We start from the raw sequence: 27,479 nt of genomic DNA on the forward strand, positions 1-27,479 counted from the left end.
TCATCAGTCCCCTACACTTAAAACTGCTTAAACCTAACTAACCTAAGGGCATCACACACATCCATGCCCGAGGCAGGATTCGAACCTGCGACCGTAGCAGCAGCGCGGTTCCGGACTGAACGATGTTTCTTCCTTTAAAAAAAAATTGCATAGATGTGCCGCATCACTTTGCGCTTTTCGTGTTTAACATTGGGTGAACTATAACCAATCTTGGAGGTCATTGCCCCGAAGCGTAGATGCAGCGAGATGAGGAATGGTTGGAACGTAATGTAATGCAGGGTGCGCAGAACACAAGTACTTTCCAGATGCCTCTTGGGGACATTTGCATTGTGTGTTACTGCTGCTAAAATGTTAGCTTCTTTTCTTTCATCAGTCGCTCATCTCTTTCTTTGGCGTATTTTATTCTCCACAATTCCAGTTTCTAGAACATTTTTCTAATGTTTTCAGAGTTGGCGACTTTAGACATAAGGATATTCACTTTTTCAACTGTCGTGTACGTTGTGAATGTCTCAACGGCCTTACGAGCAAGTCCTCTGCTTGTTTCAGCAGCAGGACACATACAGATCGGCTTCAAGGGCACAGGTAAACACAAGAACAATACCTAAGTTACGTGTTGGCTTACATTTGGCACAGCCGGGCATATGTTTGTGGAACCTCTTCTCCTGACGGCGGACAGTGGTTTGCGGCGCTGTTATCTTGATACTATTTGATCAAATATCATACAAGTTATTAATGGCTGTAGCTTCAGCCAAACGGGCAATCAATCAGCTCTTCTGGAGTGTCCAGCCACCTCACCCCCCCCCCCCCGCACCTCACCCACGCACAAAATAAATTAATTAAATCAATATGAGCTCGGGAGTACTGGTCCACTCCTCCCAATCCAACAATCTAAAGCAAAGCGTTGTATTGGATCGCCAGGGCGAAACCAAAATCGTTGTATTTGTGCCTTACTGTATTTTCATATAAATTTATGATCGTAATGACGCTCTATAGTTCTTCCAAATTCATGAGAAGCCATTCTTATGTAAAATATAAACATGAGAGAAGTCTTTCACACATGTGTTCAACAACAATGCAACGTTTTAAGAAGAATTACTTTTATGGGCTTTATGAATACATCATACGCAAGTACGCAAAAGTATTACTTTTCTTTGACATCGTAAATGATTAATTTACTAGGTTAAAAGCTTTTAAAATAACGACGATGACAATTTTACGTTTCACCTTAAGGACATTTACCTTTTCGTGTTTAGAAATAAAGTTTCACCCTTCCTTGATGAATTATTTCACATTTTGTACTGGCACAATTATTATGATGAGGCTTCACAACTTATAAGCAGCGTACGTCGCGGCAGACCTTTACGGGAGCATTATTATGCCTCTTTTAACCGCGTGTTACTTTTCTTTAGAGGTTAACGCCTCAGCAGATGTGATCAAAACCTGACATAGTTAACTAAAATTTGAAGATTGTGAGCGAAGAATCGGCCATCGCCTGCTTGAAGAAACCTTTCCGTCACTCGCCAGGTGCACATTAGCGAAGCCATAAGAAATCTATTATCCGTTAAGGTAGATCGTAATTTGAACACAACTCCTATTGAATGTGGCTACTGTTCAAATGGTTCAAATGGCTCTGAGCACTATGGGACTCAACTGCTGAGGTCATTAGTCCCCTAGAACTTAGAACTAGTTAAACCTAACTAACCTAAGGACATCACAAACATCCATGCCCGAGGCAGGATTCGAACCTGCGACCGTAGCGGTCTTGCGGTTCCAGACTGCAGCGCCTTTAACCGCACGGCCACTTTGGCCGGCTGTGTGGCTACTGTTATATGTATTAACGGAACTAAAACTGCAGCATTAGCTTGACCTTCGTTTGAAAAGGTTTTCACCTTTTCTGAAATACGTCCAGGAAAAATTAAAAATTTCCTGTATATTTTCGTTCTTGTTTGCCAATCCTGACTATTCAGTGACAAAACACACATACTTAATGAGAAGTTCAGCAACTAGTGGCTTGCTCAGTGCCCGCTGAAGACTTGTATTCACATGATACAAAAAATTTCATCTAAGAGTTCGTGGTAAAGTAACCCTATGTCGAAGCAACAGGTGTTTTCTTTCACTAACTTCCATATGCTCTTGAGTTTGTTGTTCGAGGTGATTCATGCACGCTACTGATCATAACAAGCGATGTTACAGAACAGGTCATAAAAGTACGTTCCTCAACGCTTGATAAGGCGCCCTCAGCCTTTGAACTGCTCGAGAGTCTATGACAAAATACCCATGTCGGCGTCGGATCTAGCCAGTGGGCGACAGACCGGTCTCCGAGTCGGATATCTGACAGTCGCTTCACACGAGCCACCGGTAAGCACTTTGTGCAGCGCGTACGCCAGTAGCTTACAGAAGTTACACACACTATATAACAAAAAACCGCCTTATTGTTGTTGGCGCTCTGTCGTGAATAGGTTTACAGTAATATTAGAAGTGACAGTAAACCGATTTAGAGTGTTGGATAAGCTACTGTGATAAACATAGTCACCTCATTGTTCCGTTAAATTTGTGATTGACACTTTTGTTTCACATTTATGTGAGGGACTACCAGACAAGTAGTCTTCATACGAATTTGCTTGTTATTTACAGACTATATACAGCAAATTATGGGCATATAACGCGCAAATTCTATATTCGCCTTTCCACAATAACCATTCGATGAGACATTGTTGTAATGAAAAGACCATTGTCGCCCTGCGAACTGTGCCATGTTGTTTCTATGTTCGAATCATGGTTGAGAGCGTATCCAACGACTGTTCTTGATTAGGCGCTGTCAGTAACCAACTAGGATACGGAGTCCGCAGCTCGTGGTCGTGCGGTAGCGTTCTCGCCTCCCACGCGCGGGTTCCCGGGTTCGATTCCCGGCGGGGTCAGGGATTTTCTCTGCCTCGTGATAACTGGGTGTTGTGTGCTGTCCTTAGGTTAGTTAGGTTTAAGTAGTTCTAAGTTCTAGGGGACTGATGACCATAGATGTTAAGTCCCATAGTGCTCAGAGCCATTTGAACCATTTTAGGATACGGAGAGTGTACAAGATAGTCAAGGCGAGGAAAAGTCATCTCTGTGTTCATCGGTCTATTTCTGGATGGTAAGAACCCGACGACTAGATGCATTAGTGTACTTCACTTGCGAGGAGATACTGATGTGGATAATTGGGGATGTACAGACTTGGTAGTACCGCGGGCCACAAAAACCTCACCGTGGCTACATAAGGACCTCTAAAATGTTATTCCCTGCAGGCCCACGTGCGGCTCTTGCCGCCGCGACTGCATTGTTGCGCATGTTCTAAAACAAGATGCCATAAGTTATTGTTCCGAAGTGGGATCCCCTTTCCCCTAGACTGTCGTGGTTCACAAGAACGTAAGTTCCATAAGAGCCTGCACTCTCTTTTCCCTGGAGAGAATGAAGGATTATTTCCCTGCTCTAGAATTACCAAGTGTACACTTTACGTTTGTATACTAGCCGCAAACTTCTATTTGGCCCCTCTGTGATCGGTGGAAGTTGGCACAAATGCCAATCCGGAATATTAACGACCGTTGGCGATCTTACCTACGTCAACAGTATTGTGCGCTGTAATAATAAGTAGCCGTTGTGAATATCACGTTGATCCGTGTTCGTTGTTGTGCATAGTGGTTGTTAATGTTTGTTGTGCATAGTGGTTGTTAATGTTATTTACAAAAATGAGCGAAGAGGCTGTACCTGGACCTTGTAGCGACTCACCGTAAACTTTTGTGTCAGTTCTGCGAAGCATTACTTCACAGTACATGTTTGTTCTTTTATACGCTGTAGGCTGGCTGCTCCGGAGAAGGAGATGGGGCTTGTTGTAGCAGCCAGTGTTCTGTGCGCCGATCGCAAGCTTCCGCTCCCAGCATACTCCGTTCAGGGGTCAAGTAAAAATGAGCGATCGGTAGTGGTCTCCAAACAGGTACAACACCGTTAGCTAGACTAACATTTGTCCGAGTCGACCATCAAACTGGACTTGCTCCACCTCGACCATCAAATTGACCTTGTTTCACCTCATAAGCCGCAAGGGGAGGGGCAGATATGTGATATAACAATGTGCATATTAGAAATGTGTGATGCATGGTCATTAGGTGTATGCGTTAGAGTCGAACACTGTTAAATAAGGCTGTGACCGCTATCGCATTAGCAGCTGTTGGGACCGGCAGTCTCGTTGAGACACTACCAACTTTTCGATACAATTTAAGTATTTTGTGTCTGCGATTTGTAGTTTTTCTGTATTCCCATCGTTCTCCACGCATGTCTGTTTCAAATCTCAGACAGAAGCAACGTGCATCGATATTGAAGCAGTGCCTCTCGGGCTACATGTGTATCCTTAATTTAAGTCGATAAACGCTCCAGTTCGTCCAAACGCTAGCGATACACCAAGTGGCTTATGTTCAAATGGCTCTGAGCTCTATGGGACTCAACTGCTGTGGTCATAAGTCCCCTAGAACTTAGAACTACTTAAACCTAACTAACCTAAGGACATCACACACATCCATGACCGAGGCAGGATTCGAACCTGCGACCGTAGCGGTCGTGCGGTTCCGGACTGTAGCGCCTTTAACCGCTCGGCCACGCCGGCCGGCAAGTGGCTTATGTCCGCCCTATGCAATATATGGTTTTGCAACAACGAATTACTATCAAAATGTCACATAATCAAGAGGCAGTGTTTAACAGATCAATACTGGGGTTTCGGTTTATAAAGCTAGTGTAATCTAGACGATTTTAGCAACTGAGATTCAGTTCGCTATTGTGCTATGCCAGATCAGTTGCTCGCTGATCTCGAAACATCTATGGGAAATTTCAGTATCATTCATTAATTAATTCAGGGAAGATGGTACTTAAATCTGCACAAATAATCTCATGTTAGCTGTGTATGGGAAGTTACCTCGCTTTTTGTGTGTGTGTTCCAGTTCTAGTTTTCCACTGTTTGTGGACTCATGCGGTTCGTAGACGTGACCCGGAATGTTGAAACTAATTGTAAGATGAACATTTAATTTAAGTGCAGTGTCAATTTTTAAGAGGCATTGCAGTGAAAACGTCATGTTACTAATTGATTCAATGGACTGATAAAGTAATGATACGTTCTTGTAATGCCTAGTTGATCAGCACGAGAACTCTACCTGCTGCCTAGCCCGGAATGGTAGGCCGCGACGGCGCCCCAGCCGGCCACTTTCAGCACTGTGTCAATAGTGTGAACCAGCTGCTTATTGGCTTTCGGTGGCCAAACATCCGGTGTCCCGACCGGCGGAGCACAGCTTCACGTGTCTGCCGGCCGACGTCACTCTACCTACACGTATATTCCCAGCAGCAGAGAAATTCCAGCGATAGCTATGGAAGGACTACAGGTGCAACATTAAAGCGAACTCGTTCACGATCAGTCCAAAGGAAAGCTACAGTGTAAGACATTTATATCTTGTTTGTTTGGAGAGCAACATCCTGTAGGCAGGGAAGTCATTTCATAAGGATTAACGCGCCATTACAGAGGTATTAACATGATTATCATCTATCTTGAGAGACGAAAGAAAACTGTTTTCCTTGTGACTGGAGCGCGCAAGCTTAATTGAAGCATATCGTATAATCTTTTACAACCAGAATAGGTTTGTTGAAAAGACCATTAGCTATATATTAACTCCTAACGTTAATTACCGCTTTAGATAACCTCCGGTTGGTAAGTTAGTTTCCTGCTTATTTGCGTCTTATAACTCCGCAGTTTCAAAATGTAAGATAAAGTGTGTATTAAAGTTGAAACTCTAGGTTTCTGCGGGTAATGTGGTATTCAAGGAATTCAGTTTCTTGTTAAACAAATAGACAAATCAGTTTTGCAGATCTAATCGTTTTCTAAGTAATCTGGTTACGAACATTTGAGACAGATGATATATAGATAAAATAACCGATCTGGAATTTGCTGATATTAGATACTTTGATTTTTATTAAAAGGGTGAACCATGTATTAGATAACGTTGCGTCCTTTTAATTGCGCAAACAAGGAACGACTGGAAATTATCTCCAGTCTGCTTCTTCTTTCTGCCTTACGGTACAATTTGATAAAATGAGTCATAACTAACTGATGCAGATACAACAGCTGGGCAAATACTTTGTTACCTTTCGCAGAAGCACACGCGCTGTTAGTGCAAACTGAAAACTAGACGCGGAAAAGTTTCATGGCATATAATTAAACGCTAAACGTAATTCAGGCTGCCAGTCATAACGACTTTACTTTACTGAAAACTCGTTGAAAGTCTGAAACTGATTTAATAAGCTGAAGCACAGAAACCTGTACAGTTTGTTTTGAGTGACACACTGCTCTATATAGTATCCGCAACTTGTTTGAAAAGTAATACCTGCGGGAGTTTATTATGCACAGTTTTGAAAGTGTCTTGGCACCACAATGGAAGTACACTCTTAAGAGGACGGAAATCAATAGATGTGATGTACATGTAAGGACAAACAAATGATTAAAATGTCGGAAAAATGGATGATTTATTCAAGAGAAGGGCCTGATAATTTATTCCAGCGAAAGAACTTAAGAAATTGAGAAAGTCAGTAGCGCGTTAGTCCATCTCTGGCGCTTGTACAGGCAGCCATTTGGCTCGGCATTCATTGACGGAGTTGTTGGATGTCTTCCTTAGGGATAACGTACCAAATTCTGTCCAGTTGGTGCGTTAGATCATCAAAATCCCTAACGTATTAGTTGGACCTCTCCATAATGGCCAAACATTCTCAACTAGGTATAAATTCGATGTCCTTGCTGACAAAGGCAGGCTTTGGCAAGCACAAGACAAGCAGGAGAAACTCGGCGTGTGCGGGCGGGCATTACCTTGCTGAACTGCAAGTCTAGGATGGCGTCCCATGAAGGGCAACAGAACGAGGCGCAGACTATCATTGACATACCGCTGTAAGACGCCGCAGATGACAACCAAATGGGTCGTACTATGCAATGAAATTGCACCCCAAACCGCTATCCTTGTCGTCTCCAGGTACGCTTCGCCAGTCCTCGGGGCTCAGTTCGAAGCGGGACGCATTACTGAAGACATTTCTACTCCAGCCATAATTCCAGGTTGAAGAAATATCTGGAGACGTCCCGGTCAGCGGTGGGATACCATCCTGATTATCGCCGCCATACGACCCGACGTGGAGCAGTGATGGTCTGGGTTGCCATTTCATTTAATAGCACGATCGCTTTGGTTGTCATTCGCGGCACTTTTACAGAAACAGCAGTGCGTCGACGATAGTCTACGCCCCGTTTTTATGACAAGTCATCTCGGGCTTACATTTCAGCAAGGTAATGCTCACCCGCACACGACGAGAGTTCCTACTGCTTGCCTTCGTGCTCGCCAAACCTAACCTTGGCAGCAGGGTCTCCGGGATGTCGGTACGATATCCCACAAAAGGACATCCAACAACTTGTAATCATTTGTTTGTCTCTGCATATACATCTACCGATATCCGTACCATTCGGGTAATTCCTATGTGGTGTGTAGTTGGACCTAGCGCCGGCCGGGGTGGCCGAGCGGTTCTAGGCGCTACAGTCTGGAACCGCACGACCGCTACGGTCGCAGGTTCGAATCCTGACTCGGACATGGATGTGTGTGGTGTTCTTAGGTTAGTTAGGTTTAAGTAGTTCTGAGCTCTAGGGAACTGATGACCTCAGATGTTAAGTCCCATAGCGCTCAGAGCCATTTGGACCTAGCGATGGCATCATGAGCGTCAGCCAGTCGTTCAGAAGTGGATGCAAGCAATAGTATAAATGATGTATATTAATGGATTCATTCGTGACTGTTTGATAGAACAATTTCCAGTTCATTAATTTAAAAACGACGGATTCCAAAACTGGCGCTATGCCTTCGGAACCATGATCTCAGCCGTTTTATTAAATGAAGAAACAGCGTCTGGATTGCAATTTCTTTTATTAACGAGTACCAGCTTCGATCTCCCCTGGAAATCATCTCCACGTGTAAGATGGATAAGGAAAAAGAGCTGCCAAAACAGAAATTACAGAAGTGTAATATTACAAACAGTACCACCACAAATTACCTCAAAACATACCTGTCGCCGCAAGCAGCATTTTGTCAACAGTGATATGAGTGACGTAAAAGATAGGCACATAAATGATGTAGTGAGGGGAAAACAGTAAGGTGAATCACATCACATTACGGCTCTTCACTCAACCTGCTATGGTAGGCGGTGCACACTGGCGGCCCCACTGTTTCCTCACTACTATCACGCAACTCCTTTGTTCATATGTATTAATAATGTTTGCGTAAAGCGGTAGTTGTATTTATAAACAAAATACTTCTTTCCCATTTATATGTTACTGTGTACTTTTAATTTTTATTTATTAAATGAAAACAAGTTCAACGTTGTTTTAAACGAAGGAGGACGCAAATTAGATTTAGTTGTTAATTTCGCACTGTCTTACAAAATGTACAAACTAGAACGAAAATGTACGATGTAAAATTCACTGTGTGTGTGTGTGTGTGTGTGTGTGTGTGTGTGTGTGTGTGTGTGTGTGTGTGTCTGAGATGTACTACATTTATATTTCATCTTTTACTTTGTAACACTATACACATACTGAAATGTATTAGGTTAACGTGTTTTTTTTCCTTTTAATTTTTTAATCATATTTATTATTTTTAATTTATGATGGAATAGTCTCAATTACGTTGTGTCAGTATACTAACTAATGATTCTTACACGTACCACGTAACTGATTATGCACTAGCCAATGATTGGTGCACGTACAACGTAACTGAATATTCAATTCCCCCGTCCCCAGTACATCCTTTGTATTTTGTGTTATCATACCACTGTTGACAAACTGCACCTTGCGGCGGCAGGCATGTGTGTGTTTCACGTGTTTTGATGTAATTTGTGCTAGCTGTGATGGGCTTGTTTGTAACTTTATGACTTTGTAATTTTTTTGTCATCTCTTTTGCTTTTCCCGATTAGACCTGAAGATGATCTGCAGGGCAGCCGGTGTTTCTTTATTTATTAAGATTGCTAATGTTCTACCGTTTCACTTTATTCTGTAATTTGATTTTTGGCCATTGTCAGACAACATATGTATCGGAATAAATTCATTGAGACATTTAGTTGCTCCATTTTCTAATACTTTGGCACGAAATCACTCAATACTCAAAACGCCCTTGCGAAACAGGGAGGTAGCGAGACCCGGATCGAATACGGGGTGGATTAAAGACCCTTGTCTCGAAAGTGGCCAGCTGAGTGCGGTTTTTAGGTCTTCCACGCGGTTTTAAGCCACAGCTGGATTGGTCCCCAGCTTTCGCCACAGAAAATATGACACACAAAAAGTTAAAAATACAATGACAGACAAAACAAAATTTACACGGCTCACAGGCAAGTGGAGCATATGGTTCCCTCCAGAAGATTAACGTACGACTTGGGTGACAGGGCCGGCCGGAGTGGCCGTGCGGTTTTAGGCGCTACAGTCTGGAACCGCGTGACCGCTACGGTCGCAGGTTCGAATCCTGCCTCGGGCATGGATCTGTGTGCTGTCCTTAGGTTAGTTAGGTTTAAGTAGTTCTAAGTTGTAGGGGACTGATGACCTCAGAAGTTAAGTCCAATAGTGCTCAGAGCCATTTGAACCATTTTTTTGGGTGCCAGGAAGGGCATCTGGCCACAGTGTTAAAATAAATTTCCCAAATCATGAAATAGTGCACCCTGTGCGACACGGTGACCGTAGCAAAAAAAAAGGCGAGACTCAAAATGGCCTTTTCCACCACGAATAAAGTTAACGGAACAACCTTCCGTTCCGTAAGGCCCTTTCGTCGATTATTCTATGTTCAGTGGTAGCGGCTCTGCCGCGCTGGACTCTTTCCCCGCTGCCAATGACGGCGCAGTCGTTCCTACGCTTGTTTATGTTAAGCAGGAGAAGAGTCCTCATCGTCAAGAACGGTGACAGACTTAAAGAGTCGGTCGACGCGGGCGTATTATGAAAGTTCCGTGAGCGGCCTTCAGACTTGATATTCCCCTTCGTGCCCCCCTCCCCCTGCCCCATCCCACCCAGCCTCCTCCCATCCTCCACCACCTTTCCTCTGACACTTGTTTGTCGACTGCAGCACGGCCTAGTCTGTACGACAGAGTACGGCTGCTGATTTCTCTTGCGTACCTTACAGGGCTACATGACTGTTGATTTTCATCTGTGTTCTTGAACGCCGGCTCCCGAGAACACTTAAAAAGACAATTTTATAGCATGGTAAACGCATCGGTGTTGCACGGTTCCTATTATTAGAAAGAAGTGACAACAACTCTGCAGCTTGCCAAAATGTTGTTTTTCATAGCTTTCGTCTGCCACTGATAGCATGATTATTAGCCATGGAAATCACCTTTGATTTTACCTTGACATGCAAATTCTAGAAGTTAATCTCCAATTAAATTTAATGGCCATGAGACCTGTGTGAATAACAACAAAACTGATAGATTACTAGCTGTTTGAAATTAATTTTCTTAGTTAATTTGTGTATTTCCTTTGCTGGTCAGTGTTAATATGACTCAATATCATCTTAATATGCACTGCAAGAAATTACTCATACTTCGTACTAGTTTGTGACTGGAATTTCTATAAAATTACGTAAGTCGAGAATGATACTTAAGTGCGGCATATTTCTTATCAGAAATGTCACAAAGGAAGAGGAATACATTCTTTGAGACACTACGAAATTGTTTAAGACCCTGCGTTATCAGAAAATATTAAAGTATATTTTTGTTAGCTGCATTCAGAATAATTTATGGAGACCTAATTAAATATCCCGTGGTAAATTAAGATTGTGTCGCCTCGTGTTTGGCATGTATGAGCAGGAGCTGTTGTCGTGGTAGTTCGAGTGAAATATGTAAGAACTCGTATGGTGAAATGTAGTGAAGAAAGTAAATTACGAATGGCATCGGTGTTGAACATTGCCCTCCGCCCCCTCCGTTTATCCTAAAGCTACATATTTTCATATTGTTAACTACTAAAACAAAACTCCGTCCGAACTGGCCCCGGAACACCTAACAGTACGTATCGACCGCCGTGTCACCCTCACCCGACAGGCGTCACTGGGTGCATGTACAGAGGGACATGTGGTCAACACACCGCTCTCCCGGCCGTTGTCAGTTTCCGACGCCGGAGCTGTTACTTCTCTATGAAGTGGCTCTTCAATTGGCCTCGCAAGGGCTGAGTGCACTCCGCTTGCTAACAGGGCTCGGCAGACCTGGACGGTCATCCATCCAGGCGTCATCCAAGCCCGACAGGACTAAACTTAGGTGATCTATTGGGAACCGCTGCACCACTGCGGGAAATCGGTGATCTGGCGGGATCGGTGGTATCTGTACGGCAAAGCTTTTGCATTATAAACTACTACTTTCAGTGAAAAATACGATTTGCATGTTTTTACAACCCTATGCGGGATGTAGTCGAATTACGTCGGGTGATACTGAGGGAATTAGATTAGGAAATGAGACACTTAAAGTAGTAAAGGAGTTTTGCTATTTGGGGAGCAAAATAACAGATGATGATCGAAGTAGAGAGGATATAAATTGTAGACTGACAATGGCAGAGAAAGCGTTTCTGAAGAAGATAAATTTGTTGACATCGAGTACAGATTTAAATGTCAGGAAGTCGCTTCTAAAAGTATTTGCATGGAGTGTAGCCATGTATGGAAGTAAAACGTGGACGATAAATAGTTTAGGAAAGAAGAGAATAGAAGCTTTCGAAATGTGGTGGTACAGAAGAATGCTGAAGATTAGATGGGTAGATTACATAACTAATGAGGAGGTATTGAATAAAATTGGGGAGAAGTTTGTGGCACAACTTGACTAGAAGAAGAGATCGGTTGGTAGGATATGTTCTGAGGCATCAAGGGCTCACCAATTTAGTATTGGAGGGCAGCGTGGAGGGTAAAAATCGTAGAGGGAGACCAAGAGATGAATACACTAAGCAGATTCAGAAGGATGTAGGCTGCAGTAGGTACTGGGAGATGAAGAAGCGTGCACAGAATAGAGTAGCATGCAAAGCTGCGTCCAACCGGTATCAGGACTGAAGACCACAATAACAACGTGCGGGACTCTCGAGGACATTAGTCATAATCTTTCAGTTCTGCAAAATATATAAAGTGAGTTTTAGGTAGATTGTCGACACCACCAAGACTTTGTTAACTTTGCTACGCAACAGAAAATTGTGTAGTAGAGCCAGGAAAGGTTCTAGGGTCATCTTTTATGAGTGCAGATGAGGCAATTACGTTTTGAAACATATTCTGTTAAAATATTTGCGCAGTATTAATACGTATAGTGCTGTATTACAAATAAACGCGCCATATTGCAGTTTCACGTACTGACAATATACAAGCTAGCACTAATGATCGTTCCGTAATTGTGATAGATCGTTCTGTTCGGTTTTGTGATTGAGGTCTCGTAATTTGAAAGGAAGAGGATACGGCTGCTGCCACGCATTGGACGAAACGAATACTATAACGTAGAAGCTTCTACACGAAGGACTCAGAACAGCGCTGGACTGCTACATAGATGCCCCGAAAAAATACGTTTTCATCTATTCCGCTGTCGTGCGTTCTGAACTTGAATCCTCATCATCATTCTCTCTAAGATTTATTTCGCATTTACGAGTCATGATTATTATATTTACACGAGTACATTTATCCCACAAGAACAGCGTACATACGCTCCCGATCGTAACCACACTCGAGTGGTAACGGTCATTACGTCTCCAACACAAGTTGGCGAGACAATCGATCCATTTAGGATTCACGGTTGGTGCGAAACAATTGCGCTGCCTGAGAGCAGCGCGGCGCGGGCAGCGTTCCAGCGAGTTAATTGGGAGATTTGTGCGGCGGGGCAGAGGCCGGTCTCGAGCACCGCCTCCCGGCCGCTGCCCGCTGCCTCCTGACAGCGTAAATCACGGCGCAACGGCAAGGCGCCACACCGCGCCACTCTGCTCTCCCGCAATTAATAGATTACTCTGGCGAGCGCGCCCGGGCGTAATTTACCGCGTCAATTAGTGACTTCATATTTTCCGCCGCCCGGAAGAGGCGCCCGCCACTAGAAAGTAGCGCCGCGCGGAGGCCTGCCCCTGTTCTCGCACCGTTCCGGAAGTACGCGAGTACTGCGCGCGAAAACTGTCTTTTGCGCGCTGGTTTCGAAGTAAATCTGTTGATCCGTCCAGGAGCGTGGTTTGTAACAAGCAGTTTACTTTTATCAGTACAATCCGTTACAATGCAGCTCTGATACGCGTGTTAAATACGAAACTTATTTGCCATCAACAATACTGGTCATTTAAAAAAGAATGACCAGATTTTGTATGGTAATAATTACGAAACATGGGACGTGCAGGCAACGAAATCGTAATGGACTTGGCCTAGAGTTTCAGAAAATCGCCGTTAGATGTCAGTCAGTACGTATTCGCAGTTTGGAGTCAGAAGTAAGATGGCGTCCGCTCAACAGAGGGCGTTTTGTGTCCTGCAGTTCGCAAAGAGTGAGTCACTGATTTCGGTCCAACGTTCTTTTCGTCAGCGTTTCGGTATTGATCAGCCTGCACCCAAAAATATTCGTCGTTGGTATCGCCAGTGTGAAAAGACAAGATGCTTGTGCAAAGGTAAGCGTCCAGGTCGACCTTGAACTTCCGATGAGATGGTGATATGGATTCGGCGAACGAGCGGAGTCCACGAAGGTCTACTCACTGAGCAAGCGGAGAACTGGCAATTCCTCATACGACTGTCTGGCGAGTGTTAGTGAGACAGTTACCGCAAACTTTTCAGGGTGACGATAAAAGGAAACTGGTCGACTTTAGCAATGCTCCGATAGAGGACATGGAAAACAGTACATTTTTACCACGGTTGATTTACAGTGGTAAAGCAACATTTCATGTTAGTGGTAAGGTAAACCGACATGACGTGCACATATGGGGACTCTAGGACCCTCATGACATTACTGAGCACGATACAGGCTCACCAAAAGTGAATGTTTTTTATGCCATTTCTTGAGGAAAACACAGTGACTGGAATGAGCTATCATCAAATGCTGCAGGATTGGCGTTCTCCACAACTTCAGGGGGACACCCGATGATCTCATTTTCCAACAAGATGGAGCCCCGATAGAATGGCACAACAACGTACGTCAGTTGCTCAATGACACACTGTCTCAGTGCTGGATAGAACCCCGAGACACTGCCCTGCTCTTTTGGCCTCTAAGATCGCCAAACGTGACCCCATGCTATTTTTTCTTGTGGGGATATGTGAAGTGACATAGAAGAAGTGAAGAACAGAATAAGCGCCACCATAACTTCTGTAAAAGCAGACACATTACGCAAAGTTTATGACGAATTTAGCCATCATCTAGGTGTTGTTCGTGGTGCTGCTTTCGACAATACTGCGTATTTCGGAATGAATTTTTCACTCTGCGGCGGAATGTGTGCTGATATGAAACTTCGTGGCGGATTAGAAATGTATGGCGGTCCGAGACTCGAACTCGGGACCCTTGCCTTTTACCGGCAAGTGCTCTACCAGCTGAGCTACCCAAGTAACACTCATGACCCTTCTTCACACCTTTACTTCCGCCAGTATGTCATCTCCTATCTTCACATCATGCACGTGTGTTTGTTTAACAGACAACTGTGCTTGTGAAGGGTTTTGTATTACGAAAACTACAGACAATATTAAACGTGATGCAACAGACTTGGGAAGCACGACTAATTTCCATGACAGTATAATTTAATTTTTCGAGGGCGCCTATTGACGAAAAGAGGTTTTTCAGAACGCCAATAGTTTGCTTTTACGACGACTTTTTTTTCCGGCGCCTCGTCTCATTACGCCCGAAGCATTGAAGAAGTTTATTGCTTAAGAGCCTTGGCTGCGTAGCCGCTATTTATTAATTTCATGTTTCGAGAATGGCCTGAGAAACAATTGGTGTCTCAGCTGTGCGAAGAAGTGGGAGAGAAAGAAAGGCTTTAATTACGCGAGGAAGGCCGGACGGCAATAGGGAGCGCACCAAGTTGTAAAAGCAGTCCGGCGCGGCGCAACACGGACTCAAGCGAGTAGGACGGATCTTTTAATCCCTCGTGTTCACGTTTACCGTCTCTGCTTTGGTATCCGTCTGGACTAATTAGCAAGGAAACTAGATTAATCTTTAAGGCAATCCCCTGTACTGCGCCAACGCTGAGTCGATTGTAAAAACAAACGCATATGAAAATTTAAGCACAAAAATTCTAACAGCAAGAAGGAGAAATGCTTCGTTACACGCTGCTAAACTCAGACCAATAGAGGTTCTTTCCGCACTTTAACATAACGGCGCCATTCCATCTATATCTGTATCCTGTGCAAGCTTTTTCATCTCCCAGTACCTACTGCACCCTACATCCTTCTGAATCTGCTTAGTGTATTCATCTCTTGGTCTCCCTCTACGATTTTTACCCTCCACGCTGCCCTCCAATACTAAATTGGTGATCCCTTGATGCCTCAGAACATGTCCTACCAACCGATCCCTTCTTCTGGTCAAGTTGTGCCACAAACTTCTCTTCTCCCCAATCCTATTCAATACTTCCTCATTAGTTATGTGATCTACCAATCTAATCTTCAGCATTCTTCTGTACCACCACATTTCGAAAGCTTCTATACTCTTCTTGTCCAAACTATTTATCGTCCATGTTTCACTTCCATACATGGCTACACTCCATACGAATACTTTCAGAAATGACTTCCTGACACTTAAATCTATACTCGATGTTAACAAATTTCTCTTCTTCAGAAACGCTTTCCTTGCCATTGCCAGCCTACATTTTATATCCTCTCTACTTCGACCATCGTCAGTTATTTTGCTCCCCAAATAGCAAAACTCCTTTACTACTTTAAGTGCCTCATTTCCTAATCTAATTCCCTCAGCATCACCCGACTTAATTAGACTACATTCCATTATCCTTGTTTTGCTTTTGTTGATGTTCATCTTATATCCTCCTTTCAAGCCACTGTCCATTCCATTCAACTGCTCTTCCAAGTCCTTTGCTGTCTCTGACAGAATTACAATGTCATCGGCGAACCTCAAAGTTTCTATTTCTTCTCCATAAATTTTAATACCTACTCCAAATTTTTCTTTTGTTTCCTTTACTGCTTGCTCAATATACAGATTGAACAACATCGGGGAGAGGCTACAACCCTGTCTTACTCCCTTCCCAACCACTGCTTCCCTTTCATGTCCCTCGACTCTTATAACTGCCATCTGGTTTCTGTACAAATTGTAAATAGCCTTTCGCTCCCTGTATTTTACCCCTGCCACCTTTAGAATTTGAAAGAGAGTATTCCAGTCAACATTGTCAAATGCTTTCTCTAAGTCTACAAATGCTAGAAACGTAGGTTTGCCTTTCCTTAATCTTTCTTCTAAGATAAGTCGTAAGGTCAGTATTGCCTCACGTGTTCCAGTGTTTCTACGGAATCCAAACTGATCTTCCCCGAGGTTGGCTTCTACTAGTTTTTCCATTCGTCTGTAAAGAATTCGTGTTAGTATTTTGCAGCTGTGACTTATTAAGCTGATAGTTCGGTAATTTTCACATCTGTCAACACCTGCTTTCTTTGGGATTGGAATTATTATATTCTTCTTGAAGTCTGAGGGTATTTCGCCTGTTTCATACATCTTGCTCACCAGATGGTAGAGTTTTGTCAGGACTGGCTCTCCCACGGCCGTCAGTAGTCCACTGGACTTGTTTCGACTCAGGTCTTTCAGTGCTCTGTCAAACTCTTCACGCAGTATCATATCTCCCATTTCATCTTCATCTACATCCTCTTCCATTTCCATAACATTGTCCTCAAGTACATCGCCCTTGTATAGACCCTCTATATACTCCTTCCACCTTTCTGCTTTCCCTTCTTTGCTTAGAACTGGGTTTCCATCTGAGCTCTTGATATTCATGCAAGTCGTTCTCTTATCTCCAAAGGTCTCTTTAATTTTCCTGTAGGCGGTATCTATCTTACCCCTAATGAGATAGGCCTCTACATCCTTACATTTGTCCTCTAGCCATCCCTGCTTAGCCATTTTGCACTTCCTGTCGATCTCATTTTTGAGACGTTTGTACTCCTTTTTGCCTGTTTCACTTACTGCATTTTTATATTTTCTCCTTTCATCAATTAAATTCAGTAATATCTTAGTAGAAATGCGGTTTCGCAACCGAAAATTTTGTGTCAACTGTTGCTGAAACAAGCAAATGTGTCCTAACACCAATAATTACTTTCATTTTTTACTTCTCTCCAGCAGTATCGCGGAAGTTAAAGACAGACACTGCTAGCATACCTTTCCCACAGAAAGTACTTTGAAATATGACTGCACCACATTACTTCACTAAAAAGACGAACGAATCACATCACCAGATTCTCTGTCTCAGAAACTTGACGGTGGTGAGGATGCAACAAGAGAGGAACGTTCAAATAATAATTAAATTATCTCGAGCAGCTTAATTAGGTTCAAACTGAATACGAAGAGAAGATACAGACATTAGACTGTTTCCCTTGCTTCGCTCGACAGGCGCCATTATCGCGTACACGACTGCATGTGTGAAAGCGCAAAGGAATCTGAAGGACATCCATCGATCATAGCAGGAAGCGGCGACACCCAATTAGCTTTTATGTATCCACAGCAGAGGCACAAATGTAGGTTAAATAGATTGAGCATTCCAAACCCACTTCATTTACATAAACAAGGCACGAGGACTGAGCGCTCCTACGACGATAATATTGACCGGTGCCGAACACATTAAAAGTTGCCCCTCATCATTAAAAGGATATTGTGAGAAACGTACAGTGGCCATCTAACACAATCCATTGGATGCATCACGAATGCGTTATACCTGGGAATGTATCGTATCGTTTTTAACAGAGACATTTCTGCTGCATCTGAACTGACCTAACAGTCGGATGAATTATTAATTTAAATGATACCACTCAAACCGATCGTTCAAGGCAGTAGAAAATCTATGCCCGGTATTTAATTATTGCAGAAAGTTCAAAAATGTATTTTGGCGTATTGCCCTGGCGTATTGCTATCATATATTCTAAAACTCCTTTCAGACAGTTGCATGTTCATTTGAAGCTACTAAACTGCAATATTTGTAAGAAATTGACCCGACCTGTACAATTTATATAGCGCTAGACAGAATCTGAAAATAGTTACACATATCCGCTAGTCCGTTTTGTATTGATCTTGTAATCTCATTTCAACCTCACTAGCATAAACGACTGTGAATATCTCATTCAAGTCGACGCATGCACATTACTCTTTTGCCGACAACAGACGTACGCTTTTTTAGAAGTTTCTCCGTCAGCTGTTTCAAATGTGGTGAAGCAGTACGGTATAAGCGGTGGGAAAGAATTTAAGAGCATCAGTTGGAAACGTTTGTAAGGATTTCAGACACTGTCAGGTACGCTGCAGAAGATACTGCAACTGGAGTTCAGCCGATTATCTCTCTGTTTATGATAGAAACGAATGGGACAAACAGGATAACATCGCAGAGTGAGATGAATTGTTTTCAGGAATATTCATGCTGATGTCTCTCGAATCGATTATAGGAAGACAAGGCTGTACGAAATTATGCGCTCGCTACTAACTTCCTCAGGACTGCGTTAGAGCAAATACCGATCTTGAATAACAACATACCGTAAGGATAACTATTATCAAAAGCAATGGCACCAACTGTAATTACTATTAGCGTGGAAGTTCAGACTGAAGCATCAATTGTAATTTCTTGATATATTTAGTAATTTATGTCCACTAATTTTAATTTAGCAGCAGTTCGAAATGACTGTAAGCTTTACAAGTGGCAAGCGCACCACAGAAGTTGAGGCATATGACTTAAACAAAATATATAGCACATTAAATTTAGAGGTCCGTCAACGTACCACTTCCTGTCTCCTGATAAACAACATCGTTGCTAGTGTTGAAGGCCGAGGAAACAGTATCGATACTCGTGTTGAAGGGCGTTTTGGGCAACCCTGCACCTTTTATATGGTTTTGGTCAACTAAATTTTTTAATGATCTGGACAGTATGGAGAATATCAAGTAGTGCTATGTTCTTGGAATTACAGCTGTCGGATTTTGGACTGACGTTTGCATGAATAATTGATTTAGATTTTCGTTATATATTCTCTTCAATCTCTTCTTGAAGCGTCCAAGCTACACCCGCATCTAGGGTTCTGACACTGAATAAGCATTGTCGGGTTTAGCAAATATAATGCAACATACATTAAAGTTTATCTAGGGTATATGACCAGTGTAACGTGCTGTTCACGTTAAGTCGATGTCGTTTTGAATTATTACCAATGTTCTGCTTCCATCTCCTATTTTCGTCAGAGGAAAAGTGGTAATAGTTGAAATTTGGTCGACGTATTTAATTTTGCCAATTTAATTACGTGATGGACGTGTTAATTCAGAAAACTAACTGGAGCTCCAGTCACGCACTCTTATCAAATAATTCCTTGCAGAGAAAATGTTAACGAAGAAGTTCACGTGTCATCATATTACTGATGTCAGCGACGTATCTTTTAGTTTTCGAATCGTCAACAGAGGAATCACGACTTTGATTTCATGTAATGACATCTGCTTAACGATAATCACGTAATTAGCTTCTTTTTCATATTTTCATATTGTGTCACAGGGTGACCGAACGTCATTATTGTACAGCACTTACCATAGAAACGTTTGTGCAGCACTTACCTGCTAATCATCAAGAAATTTATTAAAGGTAATAAGCTGTGGCCTTAATTCTGTTTTACTTATTCCTGGAAGTATTTTTATTCTTATGGATCACAAAAAACACTTGATAATGTTTCCAACTACTATTGTAATTCAACAGTCTAAACGCGGAGCGCAGCACATTTAACGCATGGCTGTGAGGTGGCGCTCGACTCTGAGGTATCCGCTTTAAATCCCGCTTGTATTTGGGCAGCGAGAGGAAGACAATTGTAATATCAATTTCCTGAGCACCAGACCTTGCGCCAATATAAAACCTAAAGCTATCATGGAATTGAAGGTTTGTTTCTGAGCCACAGTGCTGTAATAGGCATGGTGCTTTTAGACGTGCTCTGCCGTTGCGTTCCTTCTATGTTTCAACTGATCTACTCGGCTAGTTATAGGGCCTGTAATTTAACGTGGATTCAGAATCGCGGTGTAGCTCGGCATTTTTCACATTAACAAACTCTGCTTGAGACGAAAGAGAAGTAGTAAGTGACAGACAAAAATCCTAGAACTGACCACGGGCCGAACCCTGGATCTCATGATCTGCAATCTCATATTTTACACAGATTAACCGAACCAATATACTAGATTACATTTCAGACGTCTAAGCGGTGTCTCGTGAAGTGGTTCCAAGTGCTCCGTCCGTCGGTGGGGCCTTTGATATGGCGATCCCTTAGCTGCGATTCGAGGGAAGTAGGCTATGAGTTGGCTCTGGGTTTCATCCTTTTTTGTTTGATCAATCATGATACAACACGTTAAAGCACTATACAGTGTACACAATCATTATAGCCATCTGCACTCAACAGACAAACTTAAAGGACACAACTGTCACACTTCATATAGGAAAGATGCCACTGTGCTTAAAGAAAAACCTTTCCAGATAGGTGGTTAAAATTATTTTTACTTTGAGCCCGTTTTCACGAGGGACTCCCTGGTGAAAATAAGCTACTGGTAGCCGTACTTATCATGCGCACGCGTGTTAGTCAGCCACCAACCACTAAGCGACTGGTTGTGCCGAGTGTAGTCGAGTTCTTAAAATCCTGAGTACGCAGAACTCTGCGCATGTGCAGAAACCAAGCGACGGTTACGTCGCCTGCTTGCATCGAAATTTAACCCACTCTTCGCCATCCCCACTCACGTAGTAACGGATTTTTGTATCTTCTTAATGTTAATTTCATTGTTTACGTAGTTTTCGCGACAAGCTGAGAAGATTGCACAAGGATTTGATATTTTTGCTACGAGTGTTCCCCACAAGAGAGACCAAATATCTGAAAACAAGAAATTTTCCAAATTAAACCTAACTAACCTAAGGACATCACACACATCCATGCCCGAGGCAGGATTCGAGCCTGCGACCGTAGCGGTCGCGCGGTTCCAGACTGTAGCGCCTAGAACCGCTCGGCCACCCCGGCCGGCCAAAAGTGAAAAGATCAGATGTATTAGCGTACAAACGATAAGGCAAAAGGATGCTATGTACTGCCTTCTAAATATTGCTTGATGTGTTTACCTGTATGTTTATTTTCTCGATCAAATAAATGATGATGATCTTTCAGTTTTCAGCAGTGTGGGGTATCTGTCACACATCTTTGACAGGAACATTTACAATGCATTTGACTTCGGTTCTTAAGAAAGTCATAGAAGTTGCTAGTTTCTTAATGATGTTACTACACTGCTGCTTTTTGTAAGGACTGTCCCTCATAACCACACCATCACAGCACAAACATCTCTAAACGAGCGGGGTGCGACAGTTCACGAATAATACACCAGAAGCGCTGCAGCACTCAACTGCCACGGTTAGTTGAGTCTTTTGAGACAGTATAGTCGCGGGGCTGGAGAGAGAGAGAGAGAGAGAGAGAGAAACTGTGAACCTGACAACAGCGAAGGGGTCTCCCCCCCCCCCCCCCCCCCCCAACAGCATCTGCGAATAGAACATAAACAAGATTTGACGACATTGGAGACACTCTGGTACACGCGTCATAGTGGTACCGGTGAGGCATAGATGTAGGCGAGTTTATAGAGGTTGTGTTGTACGCCGTAGGGGGTGTGGGGGTAGCAGCCACGAGCGCGGCCTGCCCGCGCCCACGGTGAGCGGATGGCCGCGCCGGAACACAGGCGCCGTGCTCCCAAAGCGGCAGCGGCAGCGGGCGCTGACAAAGCGCTGTAGTCGCCTGCTTATCAGGCGCACGCTCCGCTCCGCAGGAAGTGGCCGGCTTCTGCTCTCGGGTGACGCTTTTAGACACGTCTGACCAACCACAATTACGGCTTTCCGCGGAAAGATAACCAATAAGATTCAGCAGTTTTTCAGCCTACCAAGTTTATTTGGTTTCCAAGAAGAGGATTTTGTCCATAGCTCATGATTGTTATGAGTTTGGTAAAAGAAAGAAAAAAAAAGTCTGTGATATCTGACGTACTGTGTGTGTTGCACCGAAAAATGAAAAAGTTTGTTTAGCGAAATATTTTTCACTGTTGTGTATCAGTATTATCGTTCGAGTGTAATTGTCGTATGTTTGATTTGATTGATGAGGGGACTGCACTTGCTTGCTCTGAGCGCTATGGGACTTAACATCTGTGGTCATCAGTCTCCTAGAACTCAGAACTACTTAAACCTAACTAACCTAAGAACATCCCACACATCCATGCCCGAGGCAGGATTCGAACCTGCGAACGTAGCGGTCACGCGGTTCCAAACTGAAGCGCCTAGAACTGCACGGCCACACCGGCCGGCGCTTGCTTGTCATGTTAGTTTCAATCCATTACTGACGTCCTTACATACGTGTTCCCTTGCTTTCTCCCGTCGGTAGCAAAAATCGTTGTTCTATATTAACAGAGACATATTTTGATAGTGTAGGACCCCTCCGATAAACCAGATTTAGCTTTTCCGTTATATCCCAAAATCACTTCAATCATCCCCAAGCTCGACCTTATGCTCCGTCGACGGGACGCAAAACCCAAATCTTTCCATTTCTTTGCTGTATTCAGTTTATTTTGCCTTTATAGAGGGTTTTGTATTGGTGGGGAGCCGAGCTCGTTGGCCCCGCAGCGCGCGTGATAAGGTGGTATTGAACCAAGAAGGTTTCTCAGGAGGATTATGTGGTCCAAGTCATCAAAAACCTCGTGGAAACTTTGATCATAACCGGGGGATATAATGACCAGTAGCGAGGCGTGACTGAATTGAAGGAAGCGCCACGTAAAATAAAACCACACAGATTTCAGGTGTCGAGTTTACTAATGCGTGAATACGAAAATGTTCAGCATTGTTCAGTACTGAATGAGTTACAGGCACTCGTCACTCGAGCGACGGCGGCTGTCTGATTGTCCTCAGCACGGCGGGTGCTTTCGAATAAACTCAAACTGTATCCAGAGCAAATAAAATATTGTTTCCCACGATTTTTTTCTTTTTCTGAAATTCTTGGGGATGCCTCGCGCCTTCATCGTTTGGCCACGATTATAACTCAGATGATACTGAGTACATTCCACTTTGGTGAGAGGGTAACAGATGATCTAAATTCGCAGGTCCATAATTTCGGAGCAAGCAAGCCGTTGCTATGACATTGACCCAGTTCCACATTGGCAGTGGGCGGAATTCTTAACGCTAGTAGTGTATATATCTGATATTGTCACACCAATTGTACACCATGCTCACAGTGACTCTCAATTACTTGCTGGAGAAATATCTTAATATAGGACGTTTTATAACGAAATTGGACTCCCAAGTACTAAGCGCACTTTATTTCACATCTGTCGTGTACATTTTCAATCAATATTAACGCAACCAAAATTCGAGACTAAGTAAAAGCTGTCATGAAAGCTTAACAGTGATAAAGTGGAAAGTGACCCCGGATCTAAAGCCTTTATTTACGGTTGAACCATTATGCGGTCGCGCGGTTTTCGTAACGTTAATAGTCGCATGGGGTGTTGCTAACACCTCAAATAAAAGTGGCTATAATGACATTGTTGTGCGGCATATCACTGATATGAATATGTTTACTTCAGACCTGGCTATTTAGAATGTTATCTTCCGGTACATTATCGTTTTATTTAATATTACTTTAGTATTAAATTGGGTTATTTGAAACATATTTCCCATTTCTTACTATAGTTTCTTTAATTATTTATTTCTGTTATTCTTCATACTGTATTACAGGTATAAGACATACATATAATTAAACATTTGTTCACTCAACTCATACAAACATTTTATGAAATCAGCCACTATGACTGGCTGCAAGGGATGCGCTATCGCAACACTTTTCACAAACATTTCTCATGTGCTTTACACACACAACTTTCAAACATCGAGCACAGTGCGATTTAACTTTTATATCTTTGCTGCGATGACAAACTGTGCAACGCTTGGGCTTCAGTATTCTTTGTTCAGAAGGTGGTGCATTGTTGCTGTCTTCAATTTCCGCCATTTTAGCGGCTTTTCTGCCTAACTTGTTTAGGCAAGTAGTGAGTGGCTGCTCTCTTGCACACTATGGGATTTACTAATGACCTTCCGACATCACGTAAAAACATTCTTCGGGAAATCCTCTCATTGTTATTATTTGCGTATATGATGAAGGCGTTACTGCAAGCAGTGTCAATCATTCGGAAAAATAAGGCAAGTGGTCAGCGTGTAGTTTTTCTTGAGGCTGAATAAGTAGCGCACATTTCATCTATTGTAGCCACGCCTGATTTGGTCTTATTGTGGATTGTTATATTGTCTGGTTTCTTTTCTTCCACAATATTAGTGTCAATGGCACCGTCATGATACAAAGATGAAAGGAGAATAACGTTTTTGCCCTTCTTTGGCACATATGAAACTATGGTGATATCCTTTCTGAATCAAAAAAGGCTGCTTCTAAGGTCATGACCTCTCGTGCAAACAAAGTCTGGAGGGAGCTCACTCTTATTTTTTCTAGGAGTTCCTACTACTGTAAGTTTCTTTTTCAGGAGCTCTTCAGCCAGTGGTATGGAACAAAACCAATTGTTAACAAAACCAGTTGTCTAGTGTCACATTGCATCCTGTACCTTCGATAGGCCGTACAAGTCTATTTACTACCCCCTTAGGCGAGTTTGACAGTGCTAAGGCACACTATGGCTTTTCCCAACACAGATTTCCATCCCCAAAGTATACCATGTTCTTGCGTCACATAAGGTGAAATTTTCAAACGATATTTCACAGGTTTGCTTGGTATATATTGTCGGACACTGCATTTGCCTCTAAATGCAAACAGTTGTTCATCCACTGTCATATATTCAGACACAATACAATTAATTACTGACACAGTTTGACATGAATAATTCAAACACTTCTCTGAACGCAGCTAGGCGATCAAGTTCTCTATGCTGTGGTCTGTCTCGAATATCATCGAATCTCAAACAACGCAACAAGAAACGAAAGCGCTGTAAGCTCTTTGTTGCATGAAATATTGCAATTCCAAAACCATTTATGTTGGATAAGTCTTACAGATTTCGGTGTCCTGCCCTGTAATGCCTAGCCAATATCAACAGACACAGAAGAGATTTGATTTCTTCCTCATTTCTTGGTTTGACATCACGGAGTCTTGTGAAATTTGATGCCATGTGTTGTATGTAAATATTTGTGCACGATGTAATCGTTCTAATTATTATGTCATTTATAAATATCGAAAAACAGCCCACAGCAGATTTCCCATATTTTGCGATAGCTTTCACACCAGGGAGATAAATAATGAGGTCTACACTTCTAGTTCTTATGTTGCGAGTAGGACAACTTTTCATCCGTTTTGTAACATTATCCTTTCCAATAAAAAAATCATGCTTGCTTTCATTACCCGCTGCGCTTACTTGCGGTTCCAGTTCCAGGTTGTCGTCATCCTCCGTTTTCTGTTGTCATTGTGATGAGAGAGAACTTCACAACTGTGTTTCCTCCTCTTCCTCTTCTCCTCCTTCAAACGTTTCGTCTAAGGCCTCTTCCAGAAGCATCCGCACTCTTTCTTGTTCTGTTTCGTAACGATCCATAGCTGTTTTAACTGCACAGAGTGAGAAAATATAAGCAGTTGCTACGGAACACTACTGTGCGCTTTCTCGCAGCACTGCAACATAAGAGTAGCGCGGGGTGCAGACAACACCCCAAGGCACATTGTTGCTTGTTTTCTTGGAACTTGCGCTTCCACTGTTACTCAAAGCTTTCACATTACGTCCTAGGAAGGTACCAAAGAACATGACTTTATACTCCTATCCATTATGTAATAATTCATCGATAAGGATAACTGGTGTGTTCTGAACAACCCGCGCGACCGCTTCAGGGTTAATTAGATGAAAATGCTATTCATTTAATGAAATGCACATATTACACAAGTGTTTTGAGGTGTTATTCATAAATCCATTACTTCATTGTTTCCACACTTGGAATATGGACTACAATGTTAACAGTAACTGTCAAGACTGTTCTGTTGGACCGCTTTGTTCCAACAATGACCATTTTTTTCCGTGAAAGACTGCATTTTCTACTTCGCTGTCTGAAAATGCGACAGGTTGATCAGTACCTCGACCCAGACTTTTAGATTTGGAAAACAGAAAAATAGATAAATTCAGACAGCAAAATTAAAATAATTCTTGTCATTGATTTGCTAGCTTTCCGTCCGACGGCGTCGAATCGTTAGCCAAATACACTATTAACAAGGAATTTAGCCCAAGCACATCATTTTCTGTGATTTCCCTAAATCACGACTGCCAGGATGGTATCAGCAGACAGAAGGGTGTATTTCGTACTTCAAACTTGTCCAAAATCTGCTTATCAAACTTCAGTACTCTTATTCTATGAGACATTCCCTGCTCTCTTTTGCTTCAACGAAAAAAATATGAATTCCTGTGTGTCAGATGTAGCAGGATAATGTTGTTAGAAATTCGTATCCAAAATCTGCTTATCGATCTTCAGTATTCTTATGCTATGAGACATTCCCTGCTCTCTCTTGTTTCAACGAAAAATTATGAATTCCTGTGCGTCAGATATAGCAGGATAATATTGTTAGAAATTCGTATTGTGTCTAAATAAACCAAAACACACGAGGTGCGGTCTCCAACATTTCCCCCCCCCCCCCCCTCCTCCTCCACCCTTTTTAAATCTACGAGTCAACAATGTTTTATTGTCGGTTGCGTTATGTGTTGGAGCAGTTTTCTAGACCGCGCCTCGTGAACTGTGCAGTTTTCATAACACAACGTGTGTTCGCAGAAACGTGTCAATTTTTACGATGCTGATTTAGATGGTAATTGGTGGATGGAGGAAGATGTCACTGATATAGACCAAGAATGGACGAAAAAGACGATGATTTTTCAGTTGTCAGTGATCAAAATTCTGTCAGCGAAGTGGTGACGAGGATCTTTTGTTTCTCCAGTAAAACACTTTAAGTATTAGTTAAAATCAAATGCGCTCTTAGTGATGGTAAAGAAAAACACAGAACCCAGACTCTAATTTTAATTTTGCGAAATTTTTTGCACCTATCGAGCTTTATGTACACATTTAAGCCCTGGAAATTAGTTTTATGTGAACATTTACCTCATAAAGAGATAATATATTTTTTCATAATGGAAAATTAAGTTCTTTAACTGTTAGTATATGTGCACTATTTGAAAAACTGCACAACAGTATGTGATTTTTGTGATAAAAAATATGATACTGCAGGCTTTATTTAGTGCAATAAAATCAATAATGAATATATAATAAAAAGTTAATGTTATGCAAT

The 27,479-nt window shown here is 42.5% G+C and overlaps 1 protein-coding gene and 1 long non-coding RNA gene across 2 annotated transcripts in view; one reads left to right on the forward strand and one right to left on the reverse strand.

Annotated features, from left to right (window-relative positions):
* LOC124548500 overlaps positions 1-27,479 on the reverse strand; it is a 277,718-nt gene that overhangs the window by 249,213 nt on the left and 1,026 nt on the right. The window lies entirely within an intron of this gene.
* LOC124548484 (fibroblast growth factor 8) overlaps positions 1-27,479 on the forward strand; it is a 171,235-nt gene that overhangs the window by 37,041 nt on the left and 106,715 nt on the right. The window lies entirely within an intron of this gene.

This window comes from Schistocerca americana, chromosome 1 (assembly GCF_021461395.2).
Source record: "Schistocerca americana isolate TAMUIC-IGC-003095 chromosome 1, iqSchAmer2.1, whole genome shotgun sequence".
NCBI lineage: Eukaryota > Metazoa > Arthropoda > Insecta > Orthoptera > Acrididae > Schistocerca > Schistocerca americana.